The sequence below is a fragment of the Ylistrum balloti genome, unplaced genomic scaffold, assembly GCF_031769215.1.
Source record: "Ylistrum balloti isolate Yb309-2 unplaced genomic scaffold, AGI_CSIRO_Ybal_v1 Utg371052, whole genome shotgun sequence".
Classification (NCBI taxonomy): domain Eukaryota; kingdom Metazoa; phylum Mollusca; class Bivalvia; order Pectinida; family Pectinidae; genus Ylistrum; species Ylistrum balloti.
The window spans coordinates 424,154-439,226 of record NW_026782582.1 but is presented as its reverse complement, the minus strand read 5'-3'; positions in this window follow the sequence as shown (position 1 = coordinate 439,226).

Genomic DNA, 15,073 nt, shown 5'->3' with positions numbered 1-15,073 from the left:
GAAGAGTGGAGGAACATTCCTCAAATCAAAATTTAATGCCTTATTCGGTCAATGCCTCGAAGATATCGCGCTTGTGTCGCTGCAAATGGTGGCCACATTAGATATTGAACGTGGTAATTTTGATTTTGGGGGTATGGACATTAGTCACCGCATTGCATTGAGTGAATTTTGTTATGGACATAATCAACTTTTAGGTATTTTATTAAATATTGTATTTAAAACTATAACTGGTAAATTTTGACAGTAATTTAAAGGTGTTACGTTTTCATTGATGCCGAGTATATATGTAGTCCTTGGATCTCCATGTAATATGTCCACAGACCCTACAGTACAGTGCCCTGGTTATCTATATATAGGCCTTGGATCTCCATATGTGATTTGTCCCCAGACCCTTCAGTACAGTGCCCTGGCTATATACACTGAAAGGATAAAGAAATGCAGTGTAATATTTATTCCGATATTTTGAAAACGCGTTCTCCAAATAAAGTGAAACTTTGTGGATTGAGTAATTAGGTCATATTACACCTAGTCATGTATCGAAAATTTAGTCACGGTACAGTGTGCAGCTCTGGTAAATGGAGGAAGGGAAAAACAAGAATCTCGTGCACCGTGTTGTTCTGGTCTCATGCAGTATTGGTCAAGTCTTTCTTCGTTAGTCTTTATACAGACCAACTGCTTCCCTAAAATTAATAGAGAATTTGCTTCGTTTTGAGAATGGCACGTCTCACAGAAGTTCAGAGGGGTCAGGCCATTCAGATGCTGATGCAAGGACAGCTGCAAAATCAGGTTGCTAGGTACTTTGGTGTTAATGTTTCCACCATAGAACGTCTTGGAAGACGTCTTCGGGAAATTAGGCGATTGGCTGATCGCCCTGGGTCAGGACGTCCGCACGTAACGTCACGACGTCAGGATGGCTATATTGTCGTCTCTCATGAGCGTAATCGGCGCCTTACTGCCGTTTAGAGTGCACTTAATGTTCGTGGAAATCATGGGCGTCCTATAAGTTCAAAAACTGTAAGGAATCGATTACGAGAAGTTGGTGTAAGAGCACGTTGCCCCTACGTAGGTCCACACCTTACCCCTGCTCGACGTCAGTGCCGTATGGCCTGGGTCGCTGCACATGCTCCACGACGGTTTCCACTGAGGCAGTGGAGACAAGTTTTCTTCACGGACGAGTCTCGATTCGTTTTACGAACGCTTGCGTTGTAGAGAGGGATAGGTTTGGGGGCGGTTCAGTAATGGTGTGAGGAGGAATCTCACACGGGTTAAATCCACAATTGGTTGTTATTGATGGCAATTTAACAGCAGCTAAGTATAGAGATGACATCCTCCGACCCCATGTTATCCCTTTCTTACAGCAGCATAATCTAACCCTCCAGCAGGATAATGCTAGGCCCCACGTAGCAAGGATTTGCCAAGTCTTTCTGGCCAACAACATTCAACCACTAGATCGGCCGCCATATAGCCCTGATTTGTCCCCGATTGAGCATCTTTGGGACCAGTTGGAAAGACAGGTTCGAAAGCGCCAGCCACCCCCTGCTACTCGAGAGCAGTTGACCAGAGCTGTGAATGAAGAGTGGGACAACATCCCCATAAGACGGATTAACGCTCTCATGAACTCTATGACCAGAAGGGCCGTGACCACAGCAAACGGCGGACACACAAGATATTGATGACTCAGTTCAATTTCAATTTCAAAATCCTATGGGTCCATTCAAATTGATCATTAGTACCTCTAAACAATGGTCAGATACAAAATACAGACTTTGGACATTTTTAAGCTTTAATTTATCTGTAAGTATACAAAATTTCATTTTAAATGAAGCCCGATATCATACTCAATTTCTGGTTTAAAGTTCACCCTGCATTTCTTTATCCTTTAAGTACATATGTAGTCCTTGGATCTCCATATGTAATTTGTCCCCAGACTCTACAGTACAGTGCCCTGGTTATATATATGTAGTCCTTGGATCTCCATATGTAATTTATCCCCAGACCCAACAGTACAGTACCCTGGTTATATATATGTAGTCCTTGGATCTCCATATGTAATTTGTCCCCAGGCCCTACAGTACATTGCCCTGGTTATATATATATAGGCCATGGATCTCCATATGTAATTTGTCCCCAGACTCTACAGTGCAATGCCCTGGTTATATATATGTAGGCCTTGGATCTTCATATGTAATTTGTACCCAGACCCTACAGTACAGTGCCCTGGTTACATATATGTTGTCCTTGGATCTCCATATGTAATTTGTCCCCAGACCCTACAGTACAGTGCCCTGGTTACATATATACTGGACAAAATAAGTTAAGGATCATAAATTGTGACCATAATATCTTTAAAAATTCAAATAATGTATTGCCGGTAATTGCACTCGTAGTTTCTCCAATATGTACCTAAAGTCATGTCAAAGGTGAAAGCACGTGCATCTGAAGGTCTTGCCGTTCCACTCTAGTTAACTATGGTGGTGTGAAAAACTGACTGGTCTATTACTACAGAGGAATCTTGCAGGTTTTGATTCTGTTACTTCTAAGCTAAAAAAAGTTGAATTTGGAAACATTTAATCAATTTGTAACGAAAACTTGAAAAACTAATCATGCGAAGACATTTAAATGATATGGAAGCCGCGCGAGCTATAGGGCTCCTTCAAGCTGGTCAAACTCAACGAAATGTGGCGGCACAGCTTCATGTTTCTCAGAGCGTGATTAGTAGGCTATGGAATCGCTATCAACAGACAAATAACGTCCGTCAACGCCCCAGATCTGGACGACCACGCTGTACGACAGCCCGACAGGACAGATTCATTTGCATCACGGCACGACGTCAGCGGTTTTTGAGTGCTCCTGTCTTGAATCTTCAGTTTCAGCGTGCTACAAATCTAAGGATTTCATCCCAGACAATCAGAAACAGACTCCATGCCTCTAATTTACGAGCTAGAAGACCAGCAGTCCGACCAATTTTATCCAGAGGTCATCGACAATCCAGACATCAATGGGCCACTCATCATTTGAATTGGCAATTACGTCATTGGAGAAATGTTATGTTCACAGATGAGTCTAGGTTTTGTGTTGACTTCCATGACGGTAGGAGGAGGGTATGGAGAACCCAAGGAGAGCGCTATGCATACTGCTGTGTTGTCCAGCATGCTCGCTTTGGTGGTGGGTCAGTGATGGTTTGGGCAGGGATCAGTGTTGACTTCCATACATACCTCTACATCATAGACAATGGATCTTTAACAGCTGTTCGATACAGGGACGAGATTCTACACCCTATAGTAAGGCCCATTGCAGGAGTTGTTGGCCATGATTTTATTCTGATGGATGATAATGCTCGTCCTCACCGTGCTCGTGTGGTCAACGACTATCTTCAACGTGAAGCAATCGTTCGCATGGAGTGGCCAAGTCGTTCCCCTGATCTGAACCCTATCGAGCATGCTTGGGACACCTTGCAACGCCGGGTTTCAGCTCGACCTAATCCGCCACAGAACCGCCAACAGCTTATGATTGCTCTGCAAGAGGAATGGCAGCGCATCCCACAGATCAGCCACCGACGACTAATAAGGAGCATGTGCAGACGTTGCAGGGCAGTTATTGATGTCAACGGAGGTCATACTGCCTATCAAACTGCCAATTGCAGTTTGATGAGTTTTCCTTGTCTACATGATTAACTTGCTCTACTTCCTCTTACACTTTGATTTCAAGGGTGCTGTTACTCAGGGTTATCTGCTCTTGGTAGCAATTACCACAAATGAATTTGTTTTGTGTAATTAAAGACTAAAATGAATGTTCTGTCATTAAAATTTAAAATATAATCATATTATTATTTGTATGTAAAACTGCACTGTTTCAAGTTTATGATCCTTAACTTATTTTGTTCAGTATATGTAGGCCTTGGATCTCCATATGTAATTTGTCCCCAGACCCTACAGTACATTGCCCTGGTTATATATATATAGGCCATGGATCTCCATATGTAATTTGTCCCCAGACTCTACAGTGCAATGCCCTGGTTATATATATGTAGGCCTTGGATCTTCATATGTAATTTGTACCCAGACCCTACAGTACAGTGCCCTGGTTACATATATGTAGTCCTTGGATCTCCATATGTAATTTGTCCCCAGACCCTACAGTACATTGCCCTGGTTACATATATATATATATAGGCCATGGATCTCCATATGTAATTTGTCCCCAGGCTCTACAGTGCAATGCCCTGGTTATATATATGTAGGCCTTGGATCTCCATATGTAATTTGTCCCCAGACCCTACAGTGCAATGCCCTGGTTATATATATGTAGGCCTTGGATCTCCATATGTTATTTATCCCCAGACCCAACAGTACAGTGCCCTGGTTATATATATGTAGGCCTTGGATCTCCATAAGTAATTTGTCCCCAGACCCTACAGTACATTGCCCTGGTTACATATATATATATATATATAGGCCATGGATCTCCATATGTAATTTGTCCCCAGGCTCTACAGTGCAATGCCCTGGTTATATATATGTAGGCCTTGGATCTCCATATGTAATTTGTCCCCAGACCCTACAGTACATTGCCCTGGTTATATATATATGTAGTCCTTGGATCTCCATATGTAATTTGTTCCCAGACCCTACAGTACAGTGCCCTGGTTATATATATGTAGGCCTTGGATCTCCATATGTAATTTGTCCCCAGACCCTACAGTACAGTGCCCTGATTATATATATGTAGTCCTTGGATCTCCATATATAATTTGTCCCCAGACCCTACAGTACATTGCTTTGGATATACATATATAGCCCTTGGATCTCCATATGTAAATTGCCATACTTTTCAGTATATTTATTGATGATTGGTTAATCATTGATTTATTTATGTTTGTTTATTTATTGATTTATGATTGTTTATTTATTGATTTAAGTATAATTGTTTATTTATTGTTGTATATCTATTGAGGATTGTTTATTGATTTATTTATGATTGTTTATTTATTGATTTGTTTATGATTGTTTATTGATTTATTTATTGATTATTGTTTATTAATTTATTTATTGATTATTGTGTATTGATGATTTAATTATGACTGTTTATTTATTGATTTATTTATGATTGTTTATTTATTGATTTGTTTATGATTGTTTATTGATTTATTTATTGATTATTGTTTATTAATTTATTTATTGATTATTGTGTATTGATGATTTAATTATGACTGTTTTTTTATTGATTTATTTATGATTGTTTATTTATTGATTTGTTTATGATTGTTTATTGATTTATTTATTGATTATTGTTTATTAATTTATTTATTGATTATTGTTTATTGATGATTTATCTATGATTGTTTATTTATTGATTTATTGATGATTGTTTATTTATTGATTTATTTATTATTGTTTATTGATTTATTTATTGATTATTGTTTATTGATGATTTATTTATGATTGTTTATTTATTGATTTATTTATGATTGTTTATTGATTAATTTTTTTTGTATTTGGACTCTAAGCAGAGGAGTCAGTAGATGACCTAGTTAACAACTATATATGTGTGATTTCCCCTGCAGTTGTAACATAGACTTGTCAACTTTGATTTCAACATCTTCATCGTCTTCAATAGATAGAAGATCAGACAATGTGCCAATACAACTGCAGGAACCAGCCTTATGCTGTAAATGTCAATAAATAAACAGCATTCACATATCCAATGAACTGGGCCACCTGTTGAATCATACAGTGTGAATCAGAAATTATGATCAGCAGTTGAGATGAAAATGCAAATTTTCCATAATAATGATTGTATTCTGCATTATTCATTTTCACCAATCGTTATGAAAATGACTATGCAGGTATTTGTATAAATTAAAAACACAATTGCTGGCTTGAAGCATCAAAGTGAAATAGGCTTTATTTCCACTGTTAGTATTGCTATGTTAAATTACTTTTAGGGATCTAAAAGAATGTCAATTTCCTGGCATGAATGAAAACCTTTGAAACATGTAGTGTTTTAGGATTTTTCTGGAACAGACTATAATTCTATGGTAATGTTATTTGAAGGGAAGACTGTCAGGCAGGCTGGGAACCAAGCCTACCACAGAATTGATGCTGGCCCTGCTTACTCCTGGCCTCACACACACGCACACACTAAAGCACACACTTGTTCAGCGGGTCTTTTCACTTGAGGCAGAGCACATTGGATATTTATGATTCCACCAGGTACAGACTCTGAAAATATTATAATAATCAGTCCACACAGTGTACACACAATCAGGCATATATTGGCAAACATACAATTAATAATTAGTCATAACTTACACATATCTTTAGCCATTTATTATAAGTGAAAATAAAAGAAATTACAGAATTGTGGAACTGAGAAATGGCAGATAGTGAGATATACTTTCTTTTACCATTTTCTGATTATTGTCCACACCACGGGTCAGCTGTTTTTTACTTGGGCTGATGTTCTCTGCTTTTTCCTTCACAGCTTACAAGCGACAGGTTCATGCCGCCTCAAGTCCAGAAAAAATCTCCACTGTTCGCCCAACGACTAACAAGTGTAGTATCCTGTCCTTCCAAATATGGATGGTGATTCTAATGATGGAACTACAACGGAATCTTTAAATGGGGAGACAAAACCAGATGCGGCAAAACTAGCCCAGACAGCCATCATTAAACAGGTAGGTTTAAACTCCTTTTTCTGGTGTTATTTGTATGATGTAATGTTGTCTAAGTCACCAATAACCTGCTGCCATATTTGTGTACAGAAGAGATGGCCCAGAAGCTATTGTGCCAGAGTAGAGTGGCTGTTTCCGTCCGCTTTCTCTGTCTCCAGGTGAAAACCGCCTGTTCTTCATCAGTTATTCAGGTGCAAGAATGATAATAATGAGTCTACTCATTAACAAATCTATGTTAATAATATGGGAAGTTGATTATCTTGGTCGAGGCCTAAATCTCCTCACCCATTCACCAGTCACCAAACCATGTTTATAAATTTTCTCCGCAGTAGGAATTGTAATCAGGTCTGAGATGCTGTTTGGTCAGAACCAAAAATGCTAAACTCCAAACTCATAACTTTTCATAAAATAACATTTCTAAAGATAAAAAAAAAACGTGCACATATCTTGGTGAAAGCTTGAGCTAAGAGAGGTATACATTAGTGATGTATAAACATATATTGGTTGATCCAGTACAAACCCCATTGACTGTTCCTGGTTGGTCTTCATTAAACATATATCTATATAATTTACCTTTGCTATATATTTTGTTAATGAAGGTCATACTAAGTTTAGCACAGAGTGGGTGGAAAGTCCTCCGCTGATATTAATATTCACGTGTAGCTCTCGCAATTAACACTACAATCTTGTCAAGGTATGGTGACAGGAGAATCTGTGTGTCTCACATCACTAGTCAAACTTGTGTGATCATTATAACACCACATGCTGGCTGTGATTATTTAATAGTTTCAGATACTTTGTTTTTTATGACAGAAGAAAATTTGTTATTATGATGTATTTGTGTAATAAACAGCGGACAGAGAGATAACACAATAGTGAGGAGAACTACTGTTATGCTGGTGACAGCGGACATCATTTGTTATTCAGTGTATATATTGACGTCCTGTAATGTATGATATAGGTTTGTAATTAAAAGGACACTTTTGTTACTTCAGACTGAAAATTACAAATTATAAATGTTGAGTTCAACGTATTTCAGTCTTCGTTTGATGTCTGATATTAAAAGCAAATTATTTCTGTCGCAGTAATGATATATCAATGCAGTAATTTGAAAGATAGGAGAACAACATACATTTCTGATATGTTTATGTTGATTCACAATGATATCTATCAGCTGATTCCGAAGTCGTTGGTGCATGTCAGTAATTAAAATCAAGTGTTTGGTGAAGACATTGATTTTGTTGTACGACATGGTGTTTTGGTTTTTTTTTTTTTTTTTGTGTTTTTTTTTTGTGACTACATTCTATGACATAATTGTAATATATATCTCAGGATTAACATGGAATTAAATATTTTATGAGTGCAAGGATTTTAATTCTCTTGGAAATTATTATGCAGAGATGGAGAAAAGGGTTGATATGTGTGTAGACAAGATGCAAAATTCTACTCTACAGAATTTAGGATTTATTCTGGAGAAAATTGTGTATTTAGATATAAATAAACCTTGTGAGTTTAATAATGGATCAACTCCAACTGTAATGAAAAGGTAAGAACAGAAAGCTTGCCTATTGGTTTAGTGTTTTAGATAGGAAAAGAATCAATCACTTTTGTGTTTATTAATGTTCAGTGGTGAAGACTTATTTATACCACACTTCAGTAATATAATGATTTTCAGTCCATAGAATTTGACTTAAAAGGTTGTTAATTAAATGTGAGATCCATTTGTTAACCAGGGGCCATTCAAGGTAGAAAGGGAAGCTGATCAATGTGTTATTAATTAAAAACAGATTAATTAAATTGATTAATCATTAAGTAGTGATAATAGTGAAATTAGATGTATTTTCAATACGTTTTTAATTTCTTTTGATCTTCTGTTGTAATGGATAGAATGATGTCTGCGGATTTGTTTACTGATAGGACAATTTATCTCCTATATAACAATAATAACATCAGCAGACAAGTTATGAAATGTTAAGTATCAAGCTGCTGTATCTGTAGTTTTAAACTTTGCTGTATAAATATAGAACAACTCATTGTTGATGGCTCATACATGTTTTTATTCAATTAGAATGATTCAATAATTAGCATGTCGAGAAAAAAGTATTGATAACATCTTGTATAATACTACTAAGACCTAGGATACTGGTGGAGGTCTGAGACCTAGGATACTGGTGGAGGTCTGAGACCTAGGATACTGGTGGAGGTATATACCGAGACCTAGGATACTGGTGGAGGTATATACCGAGACCTAGGATACTGGTGGAGGTATATACCGAGACCTAGGATACTGAAGGAAGTATATACCGAGACCTAGGATACTGGTGGAGGTATATACCGAGACCTTGGATACTGGTTGAGGTCTGAGACCTAGGATACTAGTGGAGGTATATACTGAGACCTAGGATACTGATGGAGGTATATACTGAGAATTAGGATACTGGTGGAGGTATATACTGAGACCAAGGATACTGGTGGTGGTCTGAGACCTAGGATACTGGTGGAAGTCTGAGACCAAGGATACTGTTGGAGGTAAATACTGAGACCGAGGATACTGGTTGAGGTCTGAGACCTAGGATACTGGTAGAAGTATATACTTAGACCTAGGATACTGGTGGAGGTCTGAGACCTAGGATACTGGTAGAAGTATATACTGAGACCTAGGATACTGGTGGAGGTCTGAGACCTAGGAAATTGGTGGAGGTCTGAGCCCTAGGATACTGGTGGAGGTATATACAGAGACATAGGATACTGGTGGAGGTATATACTGAAACCTAGGATACTGGTGGAGGTCTAAGACCTATGATACTGGTGGAGGTATATACTGAGACCTAGGATACTGGTGGAGGTCTGAGACCTAGGATACTGGTGGAGGTATATACTGAGACCTAGGATACTGGTTGAGGTATATACTGCGAACTAGGATACTGGTGGAGGTATATACTGAGATCTAGGATACTGGTGGAGGTATACTGAGACCTAGGATACTGGTGGAGGTCTGAGGCCTAGGATACTGGCGGGGGTATATACTGAGACCAAGGATACTGGTGGAGGTATATACCGAGACCTAGGATACTGGTGGAAGTATATACCGAGACCTAGGATACTGGTTGAGGTCTGAGACCTAGGATACTGGTGGAGGTATATACCGAGGCCTAGGATACTGGTGGAAGTATATACCGAGACCTAGGATACTGGTTGAGGTCTGAGACCTAGGATACTGGTGGAGGTATATACCGAGGCCTAGGATACTGGTGGAGGTATATACTGAGAATTAGGATACTGGTGGAAGTATATACCGAGACCTAGGATACTGGTGGAGGTATATACCGAGACCTAGGATACTGGTGAAGGTCTAAGACCTATGATACTGGTGGAGGTATATACTGAGAATTAGGATACTGGTGGAGGTCTGAGACCTAGGATACTGGTGGAGGTATATACTGAGATCTAGGATACTGGTGGAGGTATACTGAGACCTAGGATACTGGTGGAGGTCTGAGGCCTAGGATACTGGCGGGGGTATATACTGAGACCAAGGATACTGGTGGAGGTATATACCGAGACCTAGGATACTGGTGGAAGTATATACCGAGACCTAGGATACTGGTTGAGGTCTGAGACCTAGGATACTGGTGGAGGTATATACCGAGACCTAGGATACTGGTGGAAGTATATACCGAGACCTAGGATACTGGTTGAGGTCTGAGACCTAGGATACTGGTGGAGGTATATACCGAGGCCTAGGATACTGGTGGAAGTATATACCGAGAGCTAGGATACTGGTGGAGGTATATACTGAGAATTAGGATACTGGTGGAAGTATATACCGAGACCTAGGATACTGGTGGAGGTATATACCGAGACCTAGGATACTGGTGAAGGTCTAAGACCTATGATACTGGTGGAGGTATATACTGAGAATTAGGATACTGGTGGAGGTCTGAGACCTAGGATACTGGTGGAGGTATATACTGAGATCTAGGATACTGGTGGAGGTATACTGAGACCTAGGATACTGGTGGAGGTCTGAGGCCTAGGATACTGGCGGGGGTATATACTGAGACCAAGGATACTGGTGGAGGTATATACCGAGATCTAGGATACTGGTGGAAGTATATACCGAGACCTAGGATACTGGTTGAGGTCTGAGACCTAGGATACTGGTGGAGGTATATACCGAGACCTAGGATACTGGTGGAAGTATATACCGAGAGCTAGGATACTGGTGGAGGTATATACTGAGAATTAGGATACTGGTGGAAGTATATACCGAGACCTAGGATACTGGTGGAGGTATATACCGAGACCTAGGATACTGGTGGAGGTCTAAGACCTATGATACTGGTGGAGGTATATACTGAGAATTAGGATACTGGTGGAGGTATATAACGAGACATAGGATACTGGTGGAGGTATATACCGAGACATAGGATACTGTTGGAGGTATATACCGAGACCTAGGATACTGGTGGAGGTATATACCAAGACCTAGGATACTGGTGGAGGTCTGAGACCTAGGATACTGGTGGAAGTATATACTGAGACCTAGGATACTGGTGGAGGTATATACCGAGACCTAGGATACTGGTGGAGGTATATAATGCTGCTGAGACCTAGGATTCAGTTGAGTCTTGTGATACTGGTTTCAAAAACTATGGTATATATGAAAGGCATGAGTTCATTGATTTCACATAGAGGCAAATGGTTACCTTGGAAACGGATGAAAATCCATTTTAGTAGGACCCACGGTTATATTAGATGCCTTGATGAAGCAGAGTAGAACCTTAATATCATTGATCATCCTCATGAACGATATCAATGTTTTTGATCTGATGATCTGACAAAAACAGCTTGTTCTGATGATCTGACATAAACAGCATGTTCTGATGATCTGACATAAACAGCATGTTCTGATGATCTGACATAAACAACATGTTCTGATGGTCTGACATAAACAGCATGTTCTGATGATCTGACATAAACAGCTTTGTCTGATGATCTGACATAAACAACATGTTCTGATGGTCTGACATAAACAGTATGTTCTGATGATCTGACATAAACAACATGTTCTGATGATCTGACATAAACAGCTTGTTCTGATGATCCGACATAAACAGCTTGTTCTGATGATCTGACAAAAACAGCTTGTTCTGATGGTCTGACATAAACAGTATGTTCTGATGATCTGACATAAACAACATGTTCTGATGATCTGACATAAACAGTATGTTCTGATGATCTGACATAAACAGCTTTGTCTGATGATCTGACATAAACAACTTGTTCTGATGATCTGACATAAACAGCATGTTCTGATGATCTGACATAAACAGCATGTTCTGATGATCTGACATAAACAGTATGTTCTGATGATCTGACATAAACAGCTTTGTCTGATGATCTGACATAAACAACATGTTCTGATGGTCTGACATAAACAATATGTTCTGATGGTCAGACATAAACAGTATGTTCTGATGATCTGACATAAACAGCTGTCTGATGATCTGACATAAACAACATGTTCTGATGGTCTGACATAAACAATATGTTCTGATGGTCTGACATAAACAGCATGTTCTGATGATCTGACATAAACAGCTGTGTCTGATGATCTGACATAAACAGCATGTTCTGATGGTCTGACATAAACAGCATGTTTTGATGATCTGACATAAACAGCTGTGTCTGATGATCTGACATAAACAACATGTTCTGATGGTCTGACATAAACAGCTTTGTCTGATGGTCTGACATAAACAGTATGTTCTGATGGTCTGACATAAACAGCATGTTCTGATGATCTGACATAAACAACATGTTCTGATGGTCTGACATAAACAGCATGTTCTGATGATCTGACATAAACAGCTTTGTCTGATGATCTGACATAAACAACATGTTCTGATGATCTGACATAAACAACATGTTCTGATGATCTGACATAAACAGCTTTGTCTGATGATCTGACATAAACAGCATGTTCTGATGATCTGACATAAACAGCTTTGTCTGATGATCTGACATAAACAACATGTTCTGATGGTCTGACATAAACAGTATGTTCTGATGATCTGACATAAACAGCATTTTCTGATGATCTGACATAAACAGCATGGTCAGATTACCTGATTTTTGACAGTGTATAGATGTACAATATACTGGAAGGTTCAGCGTATAGATGTACGATATACTGGAAGGTTCAGCGTATAGATGTACGATATACTGGAAGGTTCAGCGTATAGATGTATGATATACTGGAAGGTTCAGCGTATAGATGTACGATATACTGGAAGGTTCAGCGTATAGATGTACGATATACTGGAAGGTTCAGTGTATAGATGTACGATATACTGGAAGGTTCAGCGTATAGATGTACGATATACTGGAAGGTTCAGCGTATAGATGTACGATATACTGGAAGGTTCAGCGTATAGATGTACGATATACTGGAAGGTTCAGCGTATAGATGTACGATATACTGGAAGGTTCAGCGTATAGATGTACGATATACTGGAAGGTAAGGTATGTGTGGAGGGTAGAGACTGCTTGGTCTCCCATCATTAAGCTTTTCATGACTGGATTCGGAGGCTGACTGGAGATGGAAATCAATACGTGGTGATTTGACTGTATAACCTGTTAAGGAGAAAGCATTCTCATATCAGGTTATACTCCATTTCATCTTAATCGTCTGTTTGTAACAACTGATTAATTTCCAGCTACCTGAATAAACACAAATAATACAAAATTTGTGAGTTAAGATGGAAATCAATACTTTGTTGGCCCCATTGATTTTGTCATTTAGGCAACTCCCTACTGGCATGTTTCCCTAAAATGTATTAAATCAGGACAGATAAAATCATACATTAATCTTATATATTGACGATATAATTGACGAGATCCTACCTTAACGGAAACTTCAAAAGGATGCTGTTGTTATGGTTATGAATAAAGGTAACCTGGTTTATGAATCCTTGAATGTTCAGTATGAAAATTAAGGCATGTTTCTCCCATAATTCTAATATACTGATAACCTATCGTATATCTACTTGTTATCTCAGTCAAGGTATTCCTGCAATAGAATTGCAAATACATTTTGATTCCAATCACATAAATATATTCCCTGAAGAGATCGCTTCCAGATTTTTTTCATTTGGTAATTAGTTTGGATTGGGTAGTTAGTTTGGATTGGGTAGTTAGTTTGGGTTGGGTTGGGTAGTTAGTTTGGATTGGGTAGTTAGTTTGGGTTGGGTAGTTAGTTTGGGTTGGGTTGTTAGTTTGGATTGGGTAGTTAGTTTGGGTTTGGTAGTTAGGTTGGATTGGGTAGTTAGTTTGGATTGGATAGTTAGTTTGGATTGGGTAGTTAGTTTGGATTGGTTTGTTAGTTTGGATTGGGTTGTTAGTTTGGATTGGGTTGTTAGTTTGGGTTGGGTTGTTAGTTTGGATTGGGTAGTTAGTTTGGATTGGTTTGTTAGTTTGGATAGGGTTGTTAGTTTGGGTTGGGTTGTTAGTTTGGATTGGGTAGTTAGTTTGGATTGGTTTGTTAGTTTGGATTGGTTTGTTAGTTTGGATTGGGTAGTTTGGGTTGGGTTGTTAGTTTGGATTGGTTTGTTAGTTTGGGTTGGGTTGTTAGTTTGGATTGGGTTGTTAGTTTGGATTGGGTTGTTAGTTTGGCTTGGTTTGTTAGATTGGATTGGGTTGTTTGTTTGGGTTGGGTTGTTAGTTTGGATTGGTTTGTTAGTTTGGATTGGGTTGTTATTGGTTTGTTAGTTTGGATTGGGTAGTTAGTTTGGGTTGGGTTGTTAGTTTGGATTGGTTTGTTAGTTTGGATTGGGTTGTTAGTTTGGATTGGGTTGTTAGTTTGGGTTGGGTTGTTAGTTTGGATTGGGTAGTTAGTTTGGGTTGGGTTGTTAGTTTGGATTGGTTTGTTAGTTTGGATTGGGTTGTTAGTTTGGGTTGGGTTGTTAGTTTGGATTGGGTTGTTAGTTTGGATTGGGTTGTTAGTTTGGGTTGGGTTGTTAGGTTGGATTGGGTTGTTAGTTTGGTTTGGGTAGTTAGTTTGGGTTGGTTTGTTAGTTTGGATTGGGTTGTTAGGTTGGGTTGGTTTGTTAGTTTGGATTGGGTAGTTAGTTTGGATTGGGTAGTTAGTTTGGATTGGATAGTTAGTTTGGATTGGGTTGTTACTTTGGATTGGGTAGTTAGTTTGGATTGGGTTGTTAGGTTGGATAGGGTAGTTAGTTTGGATTGGATAGTTAGTTTGGATTGGTTTGTTACTTTGGATTGGGTTTTTAGTTTGAGTTGGGTAGTTAGTTTGGATTGGGTTGTTAGTTTGGGTTGGTTTGTTAGTTTGGATTGGGTAGTTAGTTTGGATTGGTTTGTTACTTTGGATTGGTTTGT